This window comes from Cyprinodon tularosa, unplaced genomic scaffold, assembly GCF_016077235.1.
Source record: "Cyprinodon tularosa strain WSP-4 unplaced genomic scaffold, ASM1607723v1 ctg535, whole genome shotgun sequence".
In the NCBI taxonomy this organism is placed as follows: Eukaryota; Metazoa; Chordata; class Actinopteri; order Cyprinodontiformes; family Cyprinodontidae; genus Cyprinodon; species Cyprinodon tularosa.
Window position 1 is genome coordinate 532501 of NW_024039269.1, and position 19518 is coordinate 552018.

At 40.5% G+C, this 19518-nt stretch overlaps 1 protein-coding gene and 1 long non-coding RNA gene across 5 annotated transcripts in view; one reads left to right on the plus strand and one right to left on the minus strand.

Moving 5' to 3' along the window:
- LOC119796101 (glutamate receptor ionotropic, kainate 2) overlaps positions 1-19518 on the minus strand; it is a 439480-nt gene that overhangs the window by 390515 nt on the left and 29447 nt on the right. The gene's annotated exons all lie outside the window — the stretch shown is intronic.
- Positions 9801-11376, plus strand: LOC119796102. Its single transcript, XR_005282418.1, has 3 exons — positions 9801-10097; positions 11039-11125; positions 11217-11376. It is a non-coding gene; the product is annotated as an uncharacterized LOC119796102 (long non-coding RNA).

A 19518-nucleotide genomic window follows, 5' to 3' on the forward strand; every position in this document is an offset into this window, starting at 1 on the left:
GTACGAGGACATGTTTTGACAAGCTCTCCTTCAGATCTCCCCACAAATCGATCGGCTCTATGCATTTACGCCGTATCTTTGTTAAAACCAGCTTTTCACCTTGAAATGAGATCTGGAAGCAGAGAACAAACAGACAGCAGAAAAAATGTCTCGCTAATGTCCCAGCCATTAGCTGCCTCTGTGCCACAAACAGTTTAAGGGTCAAAAGAGGCCATTTATACCTCTATTAGACAGAGAAATGGACACCTTGCTATCTTCAGCCTGACACCTGCATGATGCTGTCAAACTAGCCCTCAGGGATAAGGACATGCAGGAAGGACAGATCTCTAATGTTAGTAAAGACAGAAGAAAACTAAAGGGAAGATGGAAACACATTGAGGCACTTTAAAAGAGGCCTTCTCTGCAGACAGTTTGACAGTTTCCACGAATGATAAACGACCGCGTTCCGTCTGGGTACGGCTGCATTTCAGGGTCACTACGTTTATGAAGTTTAATTTCCTGGTAAAGTTGTTTTTTTGTTTTTTTCTTTACACTGAACATTTCCCAGTACAATTATTTGTGTTATTTTTCCCTTTCTGAATCTTTCCCTGTGTTTTTTTTATTACAGACAAAGCCAGGAGCTGGAGCCAATCTGAGAAGCCAGCGGGGCGTCACTGAGCAGGCTGCCAATCAGAGGGCGCCATTAATGCCCGTGGTGTTATCTGGTGGAGTGCAACAATTTCTCCAGGATGTTCAACAATCAGTGGCAATGTTAAGCCTGCTGGCTGGGTGAGAGCATCCTTCATAATGTGGTGGAGGGCATCGGGCCAATTATCTGGGTCTTATTTGACCTGTTCTCTACTTAACTTCTCTGGGTCCAATTGGTTTAACTGGCCAGAAAAAGGACCAACTTGATCCTATATTAAACAAACCTATTAAATATATATATCTTTTATTACATACACCAATCAATAAACATGGAGGGAGAGATAGTTTCTATTCAAAGACTGACTTAGAAATAAAACCAGGATAAAAATGAAAGGACCTTTTTGTTGACATTATGCAACTCCACCCACATTTACTAGAGCCTGGGAAAACAGAAAAGTCCTGAAAAGAAATGTATTTAAATGCATGAAAAAGGTTTCACAGGAAAAGAATATCCCTACTTTTTAGGAACAAGAAATATAAAATTTTACCAAATCTTAGCCACAATTAGTAGCATCCTTTATTTTAAATGCTGTACTTTATTTTGTTGGCTTGAATGTTGAGGGACTTTTTACTATTCATCCAAGAATCTGTATTTCTCAAGGGAACGAAAAAGATGAAAAACAAACAACTATTTTTGTTAGGGACTCAAAAGTAAGGCAGGTTTTTTCATTTTTATACTGGGATGTACTCTCTATGTCTACAGTCAGAACAAGAATTAAAAATGAAACTTAGAATAACTGAGATTTATAAGGATGGCTCAATAAAGGAGGCTGCTAAGGTAACAATAGAAAGGGTTTTTAAAGGTCTCATATTATGCAGAATTCACTTTGTAAACATTTTGCAACAGTCAGTTGTGTCTTGAAGCCTGTGTTTGAGGTTTACAAATGAAAAAAAAACCATTCACCTCTCTCAATGCCTTTCTCTACAATTTAGCTAATGTGTGTTTAAAATGCTCTGTTTGAAAATGATGTCATCAGGGGATATATGCTGTCCAGAGCAGCCCTTTGGTCAATCTACGGCCTTCATCTAATGTATTCTTCCACGATCCTAGACCATGTTTATGAACTCTGTATGGTTGTCATGTTTGGCGGGGGTGTGGGTGTGAAAGGGCGTGGAAATAGGAGGGGTGGATAAAGAGGTTTTTGGTAAAGGATGAATTTTCCTGCACAAATTATAAAAACATGGTCTGGGCCTTATTGTTCATTTTTGCTACATATTTTCAAATGTAGCAAAATATGGGACCAAACAGCCCCAAATTTTTTCTCTATGCTTTTTTTCTGCCATTCTAGAAATGTTATCTTCTTTTTTTAGTGTACTGTTAGAAAGTTCCAACTCAGATTCTAACCTTTTGCTGGTCTGGTCCAAACTGGCACCAGAAAACATTATCAACCTGGGACTGCTCTGATCAAACTTGTTTGGGAAAAGGAGGAACATTCAGCAGAAGCTCTAGAGCTGATTGGGTGAAGCGACATCTAGTTCCTGATGTCCCATTTTTAGATTTAGCCATAAACAGTAAGAAATGAAATAGCAGCAGGGACCATGAGAAACCAAAAAAACAGTCTTTTACTCTGTTGCTTTCAAAAACATATGTGATAGCAGCAGCTAAGCAGACATCCTCCTGTGCTGCTGCTTTAACTGTAGGCTCAACATGTCACAACTATAATGAGTCGATGAATCGATGCAATCAGCTGGTTTTCCTTAGATAAAAACTTTTAAACAATCTGATTGGATGATCTGGTGGACTTGTCTCTGTAAAATGACCTATGATGACATGCGTTGTTAATTGGCGGTATATAAATAGACTGAATTGAATTATATGTCCCGTATGACACGGGCCAATTTGTTTCAAAGAGCGATCAGGACAAGAAGATGCCTGTTTGTGAATGAACAAATATAACAAGAATTCAGCTTTCAGACAAGGTTATGGAGTGTATTCAATTCAATTCAATTTCAATTCAATTCAATTCAATTCAGTTTATTTATATAGCGCCAAATTCACAACACATGTCATCTCAAGGCACTTTACAGTTCAACCAGATCATACAGTCAAATTGATACAAAGTTTTCTATCTAAGGAAAACCAGTTGATTGCATTGACTCATTGACTCAAATACAATCCCCCACACTAAGCATGCTTGTAGCGACAGTGGAGAGGAAAAACTCCCTTTTAACAGGAAGAAACCTCCAGCAGAACCAGGCTCAGTGTGAGCGGCCATCTGCTGAGGCCCACTGGGGTTCAAGGAGACAGAAGCAGAGATACAAAAAGCAGCTGTAAAAGGCGGCCCCGTCCAGGAAACACACAGCCAGGCAGACGAGCTCCAAGGCAGCTCCCATGCCAGAGGACGAAGAGAGCACATCCACTCAGTCACGGTCAGAGAAACAGGACCACACTGGAAAACAGGCCGATCTCCAACATCTATAAACAAGGGTGTTGATAGAAGCAGCACAGCTGATGTTTCTTTCCAGGATGGCGTCACAGCCAAACAGGAACAGACGAGGCAAAGCTACTCTGAGGAAAAGCAGAGAGAGCAGAAGGTTAGAGATTGAACTAACAGATTCTGCAGAATAGGAGAACAGAGAGAGAATGAAGCAGAATGATGAAATGGGGGTCCCTATGTATGTATTCAATTTTATATTCAAGTACTTCAGTGCCGTGTATCCAAATTATACCAGCAGTGACTGCATCAGCTCCATCCTTACCAGGTTTTATTAGATCTTCATTATTTCAGGAATAATCAATGGATCATTATTTATACCTAAAACTAATACATTTGCAGTGATTTAATGCATTTAGCATTAATCTGTAAAACAATGAAATTCATTTTCATTGCGATCACTGAGTCTGGGAGCGGCCATTTTTGCCCAAATATAGTAGCCCCTCCCTCCTGCCATCTTCCAGCAGTGACGTCACGGTGCGGTAAGCCTAGCGCCATTCTCCCCGCTTTCCAAGCTAAATCAATGGGAACTACTAGACACATCTGCAATCAACAACAATTATTGAAGATTTCCAGAGGACTTCACCATTGAAATTCACCAGAGCTATAGTGAAACTGACAATGCCCACGTGCATGGCAGCTGGATGCTGGAATACATCGGGTAAAAGTGAATAAAAGAGTTATTCCACCTTTCTGATTCCTGATCCTCCACGGACGGGTTGGTCGTTGGATCGCCAACTTGAAGAGGGAGGATTTGCCATCGAACTTCTGGCCAGAGAAAAAACCCGTAATATGTAGCCAACATTTGGAAGAAGAATGTTTTCAAGATGACTTGGATAATAGCGCGTTGTGACAAACACCAGATACAGCACTGGGACTTGATCAACAGTCGATACCGCACCGTGACAATGTCACTAACCAGTAGGTGGCAGTAGTGTTCTTTGACAAACATGGATGCCTCCAGTAAAGCACATTCACATGAAAATGACTCTGAATTAAAAACACTGATCATTTATTGAACAGGATGGAATAATCATATATTTAAAGAAGTTTGGATTCTGAATACTAACAAACTTTTCCTTTAAGTACTATCTGATCTCTTCTTTAAGTCACAAAACTACCTCTTCTAAAGCGTAAATTTAACATTTTTATCAATATGTTTTTTTTTATCATTTATAAAGGCTACTTTTTTATAATGTCCCTCCAGTTACACTGAGCCAAAAACTCCCACTAATGACACGTCTCACAGAAATCAAATTTTGAATTTTCCTTAATTTTTACTAAATAAACGTAGAATAATTTAGAATTAAACAAGAAACCAAAGTGTAGCTCCGTCCAACGCCCATCCTTCTAAGGGGAATAGACACAGACTGTCGCTTTGTTCTTACTTAGGCTAGTTGGAAGCAATAGGATGCCAGCGACTGTTTTAAATATCACCTTATGTTGTCTGTATTCTAAAAGAGAAGAAAGAAATCCTGTTTAAAGCAAAGGCTGCTGCACAGAAACTCGTCTTCCTCACACAGATACGGCGTTCTGTCACCTCGCCTCCTAAAGGAAATAATTAATAGGTCTGTGCACAGAAAAGGGCCACAGGAGCTCCTTTGTTCTCTGAAAAAAAATGATCTAAACATAACTTCTATTTTTGAGGTGTGCAAAAATAAACATAACTCAAAAAAGCTTTAATCTTTCTTTTAAAAGTGATATTTTTAGCTGCATTTTGTTTGTTCACATGCCTCCCAGGAGGCTTTTTGAGCCGATCTTTCACTGGATTTTACTGCAAAGTTTTATTGAGCTATAATCAATTTATTATGAAAACAGTTATTTTCTCTAATTGATTCACAAAGTAGAAAATTAGATTTTAAAAGATACTTAAATGTCTTCAAGAGGATTGAGAATTAGCGGAAATCAGTGTTGCCTTTCCAGAGGTTTAATAAAGAAGAAATTAAAAGAATAATCAACTAAATCTTTACTCAGTGCATCTGTGCTCACAGCACTGGCCTCTCATAGCAGCGGGCGCTTGTGTTCATCGTAGTGTGTCCTTTCAGTCAGACGGAGGCACAAAAATCCTTCCTCAGACAGCCATTGACCCTGGAAATAACACTCTGTTATATTTTTTTCTTCTGCTTTCGTACGTCTTGAGCTACAAATCGAGTAGAAGTAATTTGATTTAGCCATGAACATTTGCCATCGATTGCCTGGCCTCTTGTAAGCTCTGCTCAAGTGTTTGTCCAAACGGTTAGCAAGTGAAAAACAGTCAGAGAGGAGACGGGTCGGGGGGGCGGCGAGAAGCAGACAGATAACGACTAAAGTCAAGTTAGACTCAGACACATTTAATTCCTTCAACTATTCATTAAAAAGTAACATCAACATTTAACAAAACAAAACTTTTAAAAACCAGCCTATTTGCAACCTGCTGTATGTCTGATAAAGCATCAGTGAACCCTAAAAGGCTTTGCGTTACATCCACACAGCGATGATGTTAAGCCATAAGAAGGTAAAAAACAATCCTCTGGACTTTGTTTCCAAGTTTGAAGACGTTTCTCTTCCATCCAAGAAGCTTTTTCAATTCAAAATGTCTGAATTAGCGTTGAGTTTGAGGCTTTATAGAGTGGAGCAAAAACACTTTGTTTTGGCTTAGAAAACATGCAAACTGCACCAAATTGAGCGACGATGTTAATCTACAAACAGCCATAGAGAGACATTTTAGAGGAGGTGGTGTCAGTTTGTTTGCAAACAGGTTGGTTTATGGCCAGAATGTGAACCAACCTTAATGTGACAAATTTACCAGGTGCATGCATCAGATTTGAGCTAAGCTCCTTCCTGCAGCAATACATTGCTTCAGCTACTGAATAAAGTCTGTTCATTTTCTCTGTAATTCCTTTTCAAATACATTTGACCAGGGGTCCGCAACCTGTCATATCTAAACAGCCATTTTGCCCCATGTCTGACCAAGTATAAGTTGTTTAGAGATGCAAGATAGAACTTGACTTTTTCCAAAAACAGTTCCATCATTTAGTTTTTTTATTATCTGTTATAGGAAGTTAGTTGCAGTCTTGAAGTATTTTCAGCTTTTTAGTCAAATAATATTAAAACACATAATTTGTTAGAGCAATAAGAATAATGGCTCTAAAAACATTTTTTGGTTCTTTTAATGTCATTCTTTTCCCTCTTATACTGTAAATTCCACTTGTATTTATTTTTAATAAAATATTTAGCTGTTTGTCTACATTTTAGCCACTATTAAGAGCCCAACAGATTTTTCTTTCACAAGTGGAACAGTATGGCAATTGCCATATTGCCACACATTGAGCCTCTGGAACCGCAGGTTGCAGACCCCATGCACTAGATGATATCAGAGACACAATTTCACAAACTTTTTTTTCCCTTTAGTTTTTTCCCAAAGAAAGAAAAACAAAGAGGAATTGTTTCTAAAATTAAGACAAATATGGGTGAACCTGAGCACCCTCTTGGTCAGAAATCCTCCCTGCCTACAGCTGCCAACACCTACAACCTCTCATTAAATAAAAACAATATTCAATTTACAACATTGGCTTTTCCTATAGTAGCATTCAGGTGCAACAGAAACCTACAAAGAGAAACACTTTAATGTTTGGTTTCTTAAAGAAAAGTCAATCTTGTATTTGTTCTTTATAAAGATAATAACAGTTGATCCAGATGTTCTTCACTTTTTCACTACATCATTTTGTGCTTTGAGGCTTTTCTCTTCTTCACTCAGAGAGAAAGAATATTAGTAAAACCTGCTCTAAATCTACAGCCAAGCATTCGCTAACAAGGTGAGATATTACAGATAAATTAACATATTCTGAAAATGAAACAATATTGAGCAGAGCGAAGTTAACTGAATTAATAAGAGATTTTCCTAACTTCAGATTAAAGACAGAGATATGCTGATGAAGATTCTCAGTCATCCAGGTCATAGTCATTCCATAAAAGTTGAAAATAACAATCCACTGGACTTGGTTTCCAAACGTTTCGTTTCCTGTCCAGGAAACTTTTTCAATTCAAATGTTTGTTTTTTTTATTGAGAAAGCTTCCTGAACCCGACCCCGGATAAGAGGAAGAAGATGGACGGACGATCTAAATCAAGCTAGAAGCCTCAAACTGTAGAAAGCTTCTGCTAGATGAACGAATTAAGGTTCCAAAAAAGAGCTGAAAATTTAATAGAAAACATTTATCAACTTATGTAGTTACAGTCTCACCATGAATTCAGCCTCGTACCTTTATATCTCCTTACAGGAGCCTGTATTGATGTCATTTACATGTCAAATACAGACATGCAGACGTGGAATAGGCTAAAAGAGTCCATCCAGAATACAATCAAATAAAATGAGTCACACTCAGAACCACTTCACATTACGTCTGACAGATAAGGTCAGAAACCCCGCCCCCCCACCCTAGAACCTTCATCCCTTTTAACTGTGAGCTAGCCAGGGGAGGCCAGCCCTGAGCCCACCGCTGATATGTGACATCAAGGTGAACTGCTGCCTGCTCCACCAGGAACACCAGGCCTATTAAAAGGGAAAAGAGCCATGGGCCAAATCATCTGTTTCCTTTTTTAGCCCAACGTCCTCAAGAGGATAGGCTTACAGAGCAAAAGGCACATAGAGAGAGAGGGAGAACTGAAAAACAGAGAAACTGAGGAGGGAAGGGTGACAGGAGGACTGTTGTGTAATCAGAAATACGCCTTTTTGGCTTTTTAACATAAAGCTTTGACACAAGAGAGCAGACAAAGAGCTCAAAGTCAGATTCCCTTTAAACACAGACATGCTTTAAATATACTTTTAGTTCTTCCTCCTCATTATTTTCTCCTTCTTTACTGTAGAAAAAAATTTTTGCTGGAGGTGAATTTTTCCATAATTAAAACTTCTTTATTGGTTAGTGACCAACGAGCAAGTGTGATGCTGCTGAAGCATCCGCTGATCCGCCAGGATCTCAATCAGGGGTCCATCCTGGACAGGTGGGCAGCCTGTCGCAGAGCAACACAGAGACTCACAACCATGCTCACAATCAAACAAAGGATCAGTTAGAGATTCCACTTAACCCAACAGTCATGTTTTTGGACTGTGGGGGGAAGCTGGAGAACCTAGAGTCAGCATTGTGGCAAGAACACGTTTAATGACTGGTTCCTGTTTAAAGTGAACTGAACGGATCACTTTTGAAGTAATAAACGTGAACTTTCCACACACCTGCAGGGATTCGTGGCTCCGCCATGCCTTCGCTCCCTCCCTCCTTCCTTCCATCCCTCTGTCTTCCATTCAACCCATTGCTCTGTAGGCAGCTTGGATTCTGCATTTTTATTACACAGGTGTTACTGTAGTAAATAACTGTACGATCCTTCAGGTCCCCCTTCACCTTGGGGCCTCTAAGCAATAGCCTACTGTGCCCTCCACAAGGTAATCACTGCTTTTGTTCCAGGAAAGGTGGAGCACATTATAGTTGTTCCACAAAGATTGGCATAGTCCCACACAGTGTTGTGCATGAAAGGGTTCACTGAATAGGTTCCTATTTTCAGTGAACTGAGAGAATAATGAGGGACACACAGCTCCCGTTGGTGTTCAATTGATAACGTCACTTTTCAGTGGATACCGCCAGGTTTTACGGCACTTATTACAGCAAACAGCCTGACAGAGCAGCACGTCTGCTGCTAGAACCAGTCTGCTCCATTCAGACGCATCTGCTGGGATTTCTGATGCCAGTTTAGCAGAGAGCTTGGCAGAGTTTGATCAACTAACAAAGGAAGACTGGGACAGAAAAAAAACTATAGTTTTAGTGCAAACTGTTCCCACCGGGACTTAACAAAAAATTCCCAATGTCAGCCACGCCCACTTCACCTTTAAAGCCTCACATGGAGTTAAAGCATCTGAGCATCTGTGGAAATATCGGCTACTGACTGAGGAACGGAAGAAATCATTTGGATCCAGATCTTTTCAGCAGAACCTGAATGTTCCTGAATGTTCCTGAATGTTCCTGAAGTTCTGAGTCATTCGGCTAAGTAAAGGCTTCACTGCACATCCAGTAAACCTGGACTGCATCCAGGATTTTCCGTTTCTTTCTATAAATTATGATCACACATTTAAAGGGGGAAATATTAGGTTGGATTGTGGAGGATTGTGGCTTCATTTACCAAATGAACTTGAACTAGTTCATTTATAGGTTGGTGAACTTTGTTCATTTTTGGAAAAAGTGAACTATGAACATGAACTAGCTAATTTTCATCTGAGTGAACTGAACTTTCAGCTCGTTCTTTTTAAAGATAAACCGGTGCAACATGCTGCAAGACAGGAAGGGCAGCAGAGGTAGATTGTTTAGATGATAAACCTGCATATTCTCATTCCAATAAATGGTTAAAGGACAGTAGGTTGTCAGTATGTGAGCAGAGGTCAGTAAGGAACACAGTCAGAATAGCTGTCTGCTGTGAATTCAAAGCAGTTTAAAAAGCAGACATACTTTGTATTTTAAGTGAGTTTGATTTTATTGATTTTTACACTATCTTACATTTCCATCAAGCAGTAACTTTAGATGGGAAAGCTTCGCACAATATGCTCTCAGTTAGAGGTTGAGAAAGAGAGATCACTCATAAATACTAGTGTTTCAGATTGGAGTAGCTGACAGGGGCGGATCTATAGGGGTGGCTACGGGAGCAATTGACTCCCCCGAAATCTGATTGGCTACCCCAACTGCCACCCCAGCTGATTGACGGCACCGCTAAAACAGTTGCACGTCTGAAGTCTTTGACTGCGATGTTCTTCCTGTACAGTAGATGGCGCAATGCAGCATGCGCTATGCAGCCCCTTTCCAGTCGTGAATCTAGGGTGAAAGAAGAAGAACTAAAGCGGCTGTGGAGCCACCGAGTGCAACAAGCATAACATTAGTTAACAAACAACATTCTTTGGGAAAAGGCTGTGCGCTCTCGAGATGGATTTTATTCTCGTTTGGACCGACTGACTTATATCGGTGAGTAGGTTGCACAACCACAGATTATATTCATAAAAGAAGCTCAATAACTAAGAGTTTGATAAGTTCAGTCAATGAGGATCATCCTCTGTTCAATTGATGTCCGTTTCATAAATCAGAATGTTAAGGACAAGCCCTTGCTTTTCACGAAGGGCCGCTAGAAGCTAGTCTGGCTATAAACAGACAGGTGCAGGTGGGTGATATTGATGGGTTTCAGTGTCAATTTCTGTGATTTCATGCCCACATCTGCTAAAAATACTGCTGACGAGAACAGAAACTATTTCATTTTTTTTAATGTCCGTGTCTAGAACCTTCTGAATTATGAAACCAGCAATATCTTTGATCAGAACCGTTTGCCCATGTCATGAAGGGCATTACTAGTCGTAGATAATTCACGACCGATGTAGTTAGCCAGTAAAGTTATGGCAGGCTGAAACCTTAATTGAATGGATAGATTGCAGTCACTAGACATGTCTTATTGTTGTGTTCTGATATTTCTAGGCTGTAAAAATGTAGTCTATATTCATTAATTTCCTTGTGCATCATTTTGGACACGAAATGTTGCATTTTGCTTTGATAAGTAACAAAACGTTTTTTTCCCGGTTGACAATGAAAAGACAGGGAGGCACGATTTATAACTACTTTAAGAGAAACAGATCAGGCTTAGAACAGATCAGCAGCCCCGGCAGCCCTCATCCTGGGACTAGTCAGGAAAGTCCGGCAGAATCCAGCCTGTCATCATCGCCAGGTTTGAACATACAGAAGCAGTCACATGTTCAGTTATTTTAAATTATATTTAACATTATTTCAGATGTTCAGTTCAGTCATTTTAAGTTATGTTAAACATTATTATGAATGTTGGTTATTGTTGTATGTTCAGTTTTAGACAATGGTTGTTGATTTTGATCATACTGTTAAATAAATATTTTTCTACTATGTAGGTGTGAGAGTGGACCAAGACGATGACAGGTCCCAACCTGGAACCATTACCGAGGAGTGTCAGGCACAACACAGCCCACCATCATCAGGTCAGAGCAAGTCAGAAATGCCAAGTTCAGTCAGTACATTAACATTATTTATTTATATTATTTTCATTGTTATTATTGTTTCACAATATAGTTCCTTCTGAGGAAGGCTCTGAGGCTTCTGAGCAGGACGACGACCCAGACCCAGAGCAACCAGAGCCTGAAGATGTGCTTCCCTGATTGTAGTAGGGAAAACAGTTTGTATGCTGGGTGAGTGGGATCTTTGATCTGTGTTTCTGTTATCAGAGAGTTGAAGAATGTACCATATTCATTTTGTGCATAAATAAACTACAAATTGTACTCAAAATTGCAACTTTTGTCTGCTTAGTATGTGGCTACTTAAATATGATTGCAAATTACTGCTTACAAGGTTTATATAAGAAAGGTCAATAAGCCTTAATTAACTTGTAAATTATGCACCAAAGATAACCACAGACTAGTTGGCTTTCATCTGTAGCCCCTGGAAGTTTGATGTTGAAAGAAGTGTGTGTGTGTGTGTGTGTGTGTGTGTGTGTGTGTGTGTGTGTGTGTGTGTGTGTGTGTGTGTGTGTGTGTGTGTGTGTGTGTGTGTGTGTACATATAGAGTATAACACAAGAATGATAAGTCATTACTCATGACATGTCAAAGAAGAACATAAGACAGGACCAACATCTGTAAGTCCATGTAGAAATAAATGATAGTGAATAATAATTTAAACGTGACATGAACAGGTATACAGCACTCGATTGCTTACAGACGGTTGGTGTTTTCTGCTGCGACATTAACGCTAGTGCATAAACTTTGCTATTTTTAAGTATAAACCATTGCCCCCCTAAAATACACTCGGCCACCCCCTTGCTACCCCAAGGATAAAAGTCTAGATCCGCCACTGGTAGCTGACACCAAAGTTATTTGAACTAAGAAAGGGATTTTATCCTCAGATAAAATCTGTTTAAATAGGAAGCCTTCCAATACTGATGTATAATGTAAAGATTTAACTTGTTTATGATGAAATTTAAAAAAAACAAAAAGCCTGGTAAATTAAAAAATAACCAGCTGCAAACATTTATACCACTCATTTTCTTATGCACCTAATTAGAATATGTTGGAGATACGGTCAGTTGTGTATCTGCTCCTCTATACGAGTGTTTTTAATGTTTGGTGATTCACCTTCTTCCAGTTCACAGTTATCATTTTCAATCATTAGTAAAACAAGTATGATTTATCTCAGGTCAGCTGGAAACACCACCTCACTGATCAAAAGGGCCCAGAAGCGCTTGGACTTCCTGCCCCCCCCCATCCTCCCCACCTTCTCCAGAAGCACCATAGAGAGCGTTCTGAGCAGCTGTCTCACTGTGTGGTGTGGAGGCTGCAGCGCCTCAGACTGGAAGAAGGTGAGAACAGCAGAGAGGATCATGGGGGCTCCTCTTCCCTCCATTAAAGACGTTTCATCCCAGCGCTGCGTGTCCCGAGCCCGTGACATCATCAATGACCCCTCACCCCCCCACCATGGACTGTTCTCCCTGCTGCCCTCTGGGAAGAGGCTTCACAGCATTCAATGCAGGACCAGCAGGTTCTGCAGCAGCTTCTTCCCCACCGCCATCACACTGATGAAGGTTATGTAAAATGGGTTATTGTATTTATAAATGTTAATGGCCTTGCTAGATACTCGCACTAGATAATAAAACAATAAAAAAAAGCTTAGAACTGTAAATATACTGTGATATATTTATATTACTATTTTTTATATGTATTTATTATTGTTTTCAATGCTGCACTTTAAAAAATTATAATTGTCTAAAGCTGTTTTAAACAAAATTTAGTTTTGTTTACACGAGTGTGAACAAAATGTCAAAATAAAACTGTCTAAGTCTAAGTCACATACAGTAGTGGCCATTCAAAATGTCCCCTCTTTCCTTGGCTGGTCCCCTATAATTCCCTTTTAAACATCAATCTTTGTACTAAAATGTTCTTTCTGTCATGATTTGTGGACATTTAGATCCAAAGAGAAGCATCATCTCTTGTCAGACCCTGTAATTCAGTGAAAGGGTGGAGTCAGAGCAGAGGTGGGGACTCGAGTTCGTGACTCGTATTCGAGTCGCACTTAAATCGCATATTTAATGACTTCAGACTCGACTTAGACTTGCATTTGAAGGACTTCAGACTCGATGAGACTAGCGATTTCCGACTTGTGAACAATATATATTTTTTAAGCGTTTTTTGTTTTACTAACTCGACTGATCGCCGCTCACCTTATCCGCACACAGCAGAGGTAAAAAAAAAAAAAAACGGCAGAGGGGCTGTCAAACAGTCATGTAGCACTCACGTCACTGACCAGTTCAAGATAATGATCGTTCCATAGATATAATTAGATATAATAGTGACCTTTAAGCTATACCGTCTCAGTGAAGGAGATAAAAACAAGGAGAAACAGGCAAGCACGCAAATAGACTTGAGACTTGACTTGGACTTGAGCTCTTAAGACTTGAGACTTGACTTGGACTTGAGCTCTCAAGACTTGAGACTTGACTTGGACTTGAGCTCTCAAGACTTGAGACTTGACTTGGCCTTGAGCTCTTAAGACTTGAGACTTGACTTGGACTTGAGCTCTCAAGACTTGAGACTTGACTTGGACTTGAGCTCTCAAGACTTGAGACTTGACTTGGACTCGAGCTCTTAAGACTTGAGACTTGACTTGGACTTGGGCTCTCAAGACTTGAGACTTGACTTGGCCTTGAGCTCTCAAGACTTGAGACTTGACTTGGATTTGAGCTCTCAAGACTTGAGACTTGACTTGGACTTGAGCTCTCAAGACTTGAGACTTGACTTGGACTTGGGCTCTCAAGACTTGAGACTTGACTTGGACTTGAGCTCTCAAGACTTGAGACTTGACTTGGACTTGAGCTCTCAAGACTTGAGACTTGACTTGGATTTGAGCTCTCAAGACTTGAGACTTGACTTGGACTTGAGCTCTCAAGACTTGAGACTTGACTTGGACTTGAGCTCTCAAGACTTGAGACTTGACTTGGATTTGAGCTCTCAAGACTTGAGACTTGACTTGGACTTGAACTCTCAAGACTTGAGACTTGACTTGGATTTGAGCTCTCAAGACTTGAGACTTGACTTGGACTTGAGCTCTCACGACTTGAGACTTGACTTGGACTCGAGCTCTTAAGACTTGAGACTTGACTTGGACTTGAGCTCTCACGACTTGAGACTTGACTTGGACTTGAGCTCTCACGACTTGAGACTTGACTTGGACTTGAGCTCTCATGACTTGAGACTTGACTTGGACTTGAGCTCTCATGACTTGAGACTTGACTTGGACTTGAGCTCTCAAGACTTGAGACTTGACTTGGACTCGAGCTCTTAAGACTTGAGACTTGACTTGGACTTGAGCTCTCATGACTTGAGACTTGACTTGGACTTGAGCTCTCAAGACTTGAGACTTGAGCTCTCACGACTTGAGACTTGACTTGGACTTGAGCTCTCAAGACTTGAGACTTGACTTGGACTTGAGCTCTCAAGACTTGAGACTTGACTTGGATTTGAGCTCTCAAGACTTGAGACTTGACTTGGACTTGGGCTCTCAAGACTTGAGACTTGACTTGGACTTGGGCTCTCAAGACTTGAGACTTGACTTGGACTTGAGCTCTCAAGACTTGAGACCTGACTTGGACTTGAGCTCTCAAGACTTGAGACTTGACTTGGACTTGAGCTCTCAAGACTTGAGACTTGACTTGGTTTTGGGCTCTCAAGGCTTGAGACTTGACTTGGACTTGAGCTCTTAAGACTTGAGACTTGACTTGGACTTGAGCTCTTAAGACTTGAGACTTGACTTGGACTTGAGCTCTCAAGACTTGAGACTTGACTTGGACTTGAGCTCTCATGACTTGAGACTTGACTTGGATTTGAGCTCTCATGACTTGAGACTTGACTTGGACTTGAGCTCTCACGACTTGAGACTTGACTTGGACTTGGGCTCTCAAGACTTGAGACTTGACTTGGACTTGGGCTCTTAAGACTTGAGACTTGACTTGGACTTGAGCTCTCACGACTTGAGACTTGACTTGGACTTGGGCTCTCAAGACTTGAGACTTGACTTGGACTTGGGCTCTCAAGACTTGAGACTTGACTTGGACTTGAGCTCTCAAGACTTGAGACTTGACTTGGATTTGAGCTCTCAAGACTTGAGACTTGACTTGGACTTGGGCTCTCAAGACTTGAGACTTGACTTGGACTTGGGCTCTCAGGACTTGAGACTTGACTTGGACTTGAGCTCTCAAGACTTGAGACCTGACTTGGACTTGAGCTCTCAAGACTTGAGACTTGACTTGGACTTGAGCTCTCAAGACTTGAGACTTGACTTGGTTTTGAGCTCTCAAGACTTGAGACTTGACTTGGACTTGAGCTCTCAAGACTTGAGACTTGACTTGGACTTGAGCTCTCAAGACTTGAGACTTGACTTGGACTTGCAAAAAATGACTTGTGAACATGTCTGAGTCAGAGTAAAGAAATATGCAAGACGGGGGTCACTGCAGTGGCTGGAAGTTGGAGGGGGTTTTGCTGGGAGTTGCAGGGAATCGGTTGCCATTCAGCTGGCGTTTGACTGGGAAGGTCCCATTTGAATGGCTGCTACTGTATAATTAATGAACAAAACTCTGCTCCCCTGAGTTCATGAAGTCTATTGTTTGATTTAAGTTATTTATTTGCCACCTAAACCCCAACTATAGCTTTCTCAGGTGTGAGCAACAACAGTTACCAAAGATTCCTAGATAGCTGCTGTTTGTGTCAGGCTTAAATCAGTTTGTGTCTGATTTAAGCCTGTTTATTTGATTCTGCTTTTTTTGACAGGTTTGTTGTAGAAATGCATTAAGTAAACAGGTACCTCTGTAATCTACTAACCACCTATGTGAGGCTATATATCTCCAATAGTGGACAGACTAGTGGGGATCTAACTTTCAGCAAGAATAGTGTGATCACATGAGGAAATCCTTGATAGTCGGATGATGAGAACAGCATTAAGGCAATCACAAACACCACTCAAACAAAACCAAATATATGATTTTTTTATTTATTGATACTAGTTCCTGCTGTTCCTTTGGCTTTTAAAGCTGTCTTACTTCAGGTGGCAACAGGAAGAAAGAAACATCAATGCTTAATCCGTCTCCATTTCTCTTGGCGTAGGAGCTTGATAGGGAGCGTGAGTCAGGCCGGCTCAGCATGGAGGGACAGTAGAGGGAGGGCTGTTGCTGAGCTCAGTGATGAAAGGTGCTGGGCAGCTGTGAATGAAACCACATGCTAAACTCAAATCAATATTTATTTCAGTGCATTCCAGGCGGTTGTGTGAACTTCAGGAAACCGTACCGATTTAAAGGCGTAATCTAAAGAAGAAATCTTCATCTCTTGTGTGCTTCAGCATTTAGATGTATTTCTGCTTAAATTGCCAACATGAAAGGAAGAGAGGGACAAAACCTAGAAAAAATCATGGATGTCTATTCTATTAACATTTCTCTATCTGTAGAATGGGTTTGTTTTATGTGTTGTCTTCTGAAATCAGAGGGCCCCTGCCTGTCTTTGCCTAGGGCCCCAAACTTCCTAAATCTGCCCCTGATTTCCCCAACCCATCTTCCAGCAGTGACGTCACGGTGCGGTAAGCCTAGCGCCATTCTCCCCGCTTTCCAAGCTAAATCAATGGGAACTACTAGACACATCTGCAATCAACAACAATTATTGAAGATTTCCAGAGGACTTCACCATTGAAATTCACCAGAGCTATAGTGAAACTGACAATGCCCACGTGCATGGCAGCTGGATGCTGGAATACATCGGGTAAAAGTGAAAAAAAGAGTTATTCCACCTTTCTGATTCCTGATCCTCCACGGACGGGTTGGTCGTTGGATCGCCAACTTGAAGAGGGAGGATTTGCCATCGAACTTCTGGCCAGAGAAAAAACCCGTAATATGTAGCCAACATTTGGAAGAAGAATGTTTTCAAGATGACTTGGATAATAGCGCGTTGTGACAAACACCAGATACAGCACTGGGACTTGATCAACAGCCGATACGTCACTACCAGTAGGTGGCAGTAGTGTTCTTTGACAAACATGGATGCCTCCAGTAAAGCACATTCACATGAAAATGACTCTGAATTAAAAATTTAAAAAGTGTGACCGTACTTTTCCTTTAACATTCATTTTCTATCTATAATTTGTTTTTAAAAAAAGCTTTGTGTCTACTGCGCTGCTGTGTTCCTCCTACCTCACTGCACCTGACTGGTTGATGTGATGCAAATTAGCAGAAACTTTCTGATTTGGTGAAACATGGGTTATTATTTACAAGGGTTTTGCCCAGCTTAGCCTTGATCACTCCCTTCTTATTAGTAGAAATTCCTCCTTTGCACCGTTTCGCTCACACGCCTCGACATAGAGAGAATATGTAAATCATTCAAAGAATAAAAGCGCCCTTCCTAAAAAAAACGGCTCCAGAATTCTTGAACAGTGACGTATCAGACATGGTAGCTGATGCTGCTCAGTCATTCCATTTACATTTCTTCCCCTCCCTCTCTGTCCAGGGAACAGTTTCGATCTGGCCTATTTGTTCTCCATGTCATATTTTTTGGGGATCATACAGCAGTGACATCCAGCATGTTTTCATTACTTCCTTCACTCTGTCATGCAGCCTGGGATTGTCTCACACACACCTCAGTATGGGACACCTGCCAACACTCCTGCCTCTCAGTGGACCAACAGAGCCTATTTGCACCTCTGAATGATGTAGAGAGCAAAAGCACATCTCCCTCACAGTATCACCCCCAACACTTGCAGCATGACTTACTATGCAGCTACACTGACTTATTTTATTCCTTTGCAGCACTGAGTGACTGGACGTTCGTGAATGTGGACAAAAGATAAAAGATTCCCTCAACTTGTGAATGTTGAATTATTAATTCAGTGCACTTATCGGCCTTGTTCCTAATGAATAAGACAAGATCCCATGTGCTGTGACCTGTGTAGTATTTCTCTGTCTGAATTATTGGAAGACAGAAGTTATTGCCGGAAAATGAGAGAAACCCTTTTAAATATTTCATGTTTCTGCACACAGCTTAGGAAAGGCAGGGGATTCCTTGGATTAGTTCCTGTTAGAAGTCAAAATATTGTCTTAATTCTTGCTGTAAAGTGACAATCCTTCTAAAAAACAACTGAGACACAGAAGATGCAGTTTCATCACAGAAACTAGAACAGGAGAGCAGAAGGCAGAACCACATTTCTGCCACATCTACAATCCATACAGGAAGTAAAGACTGGATGTTGCTCCCAGAATCGATGTCTGTCCTACAGGAATTTTATTGAAGTCATTTTAAAGGTTTGGGTTTCTCATCCTCTAATGTTAGGGGAAGGGTTAGTCCTCTGCTAGAGATGAACTGAAGGAACTAAATGAGGTTAAAATATTAAATCTACAGACCTTAGCTCTCGATTTCTTCCAAAAAATTTTGGCGTGAACTTTTTCTTTGGTGTCAGAAGACATTTATTGGCAATAACAAATATGACGAGTTAAACAAAAAAAATCATCAAAAAAATCATGTTACACTTTAGAGCAAATAAATCATCCAAATGACCATGAATGGTAAAAATGGTCATTTAGGGGACCTCTGCAGTTCGGTGCCTTAATATTTTCCTCATGAGTGTTGTTAAAGAAAAGCTGTTTGTATGCACCTTGAAGCTTTCCTCCTCCAGTTCGTTTTCTTGAATAGAGATCACTCAGGAAAAACTCTTTAAATACCACTTCATATATATATATATATATATATATATATATATATATATGGATAATATAACCAGGAGGCATGACATCAGATTCTGATATAAATTGTAATGTTACTCAGATCAGAGAAGTTGCTTTGGGTTACAGAAGGCAGCTGCTCACCCCTGGGCTCACTGCTCGGGAAGTGACCCCGACACACGGGTAGAGAAGCATTTTATACTTCAGTCTGACACATCATCACATCTCTATATCATACATGTTAGCAGATGACATCCATGACTCCAGCCTTATCAAAATATTATACTTTGTTCTTCGCTGAAGGACGCCGCTCTCATTCCATTCCCAGATCTTTTCCATGTGCAGAATGAAGATTATGACTGGATAAAGCCGGACCGAGGAACTGGCCTAATTAGATAAACTAGTTAAGAAAACATCAGTTCTGACACACAGCAGTCATATAATATTAAGGTGTAATAAACTGAAACATAATCAATGATAATTATCCTAATAGTGTAATATTTAAACTTCCCAGAATTACTTTGCATTTTCATGCAGTCACCTGATTCTGTATCCAAGTAGTGTGAGTAATTATGACTCATTGAACTGCTTGTGCCTGCTCTGCTTTTGGCTCCATTGCGACCAAAACGCATAAT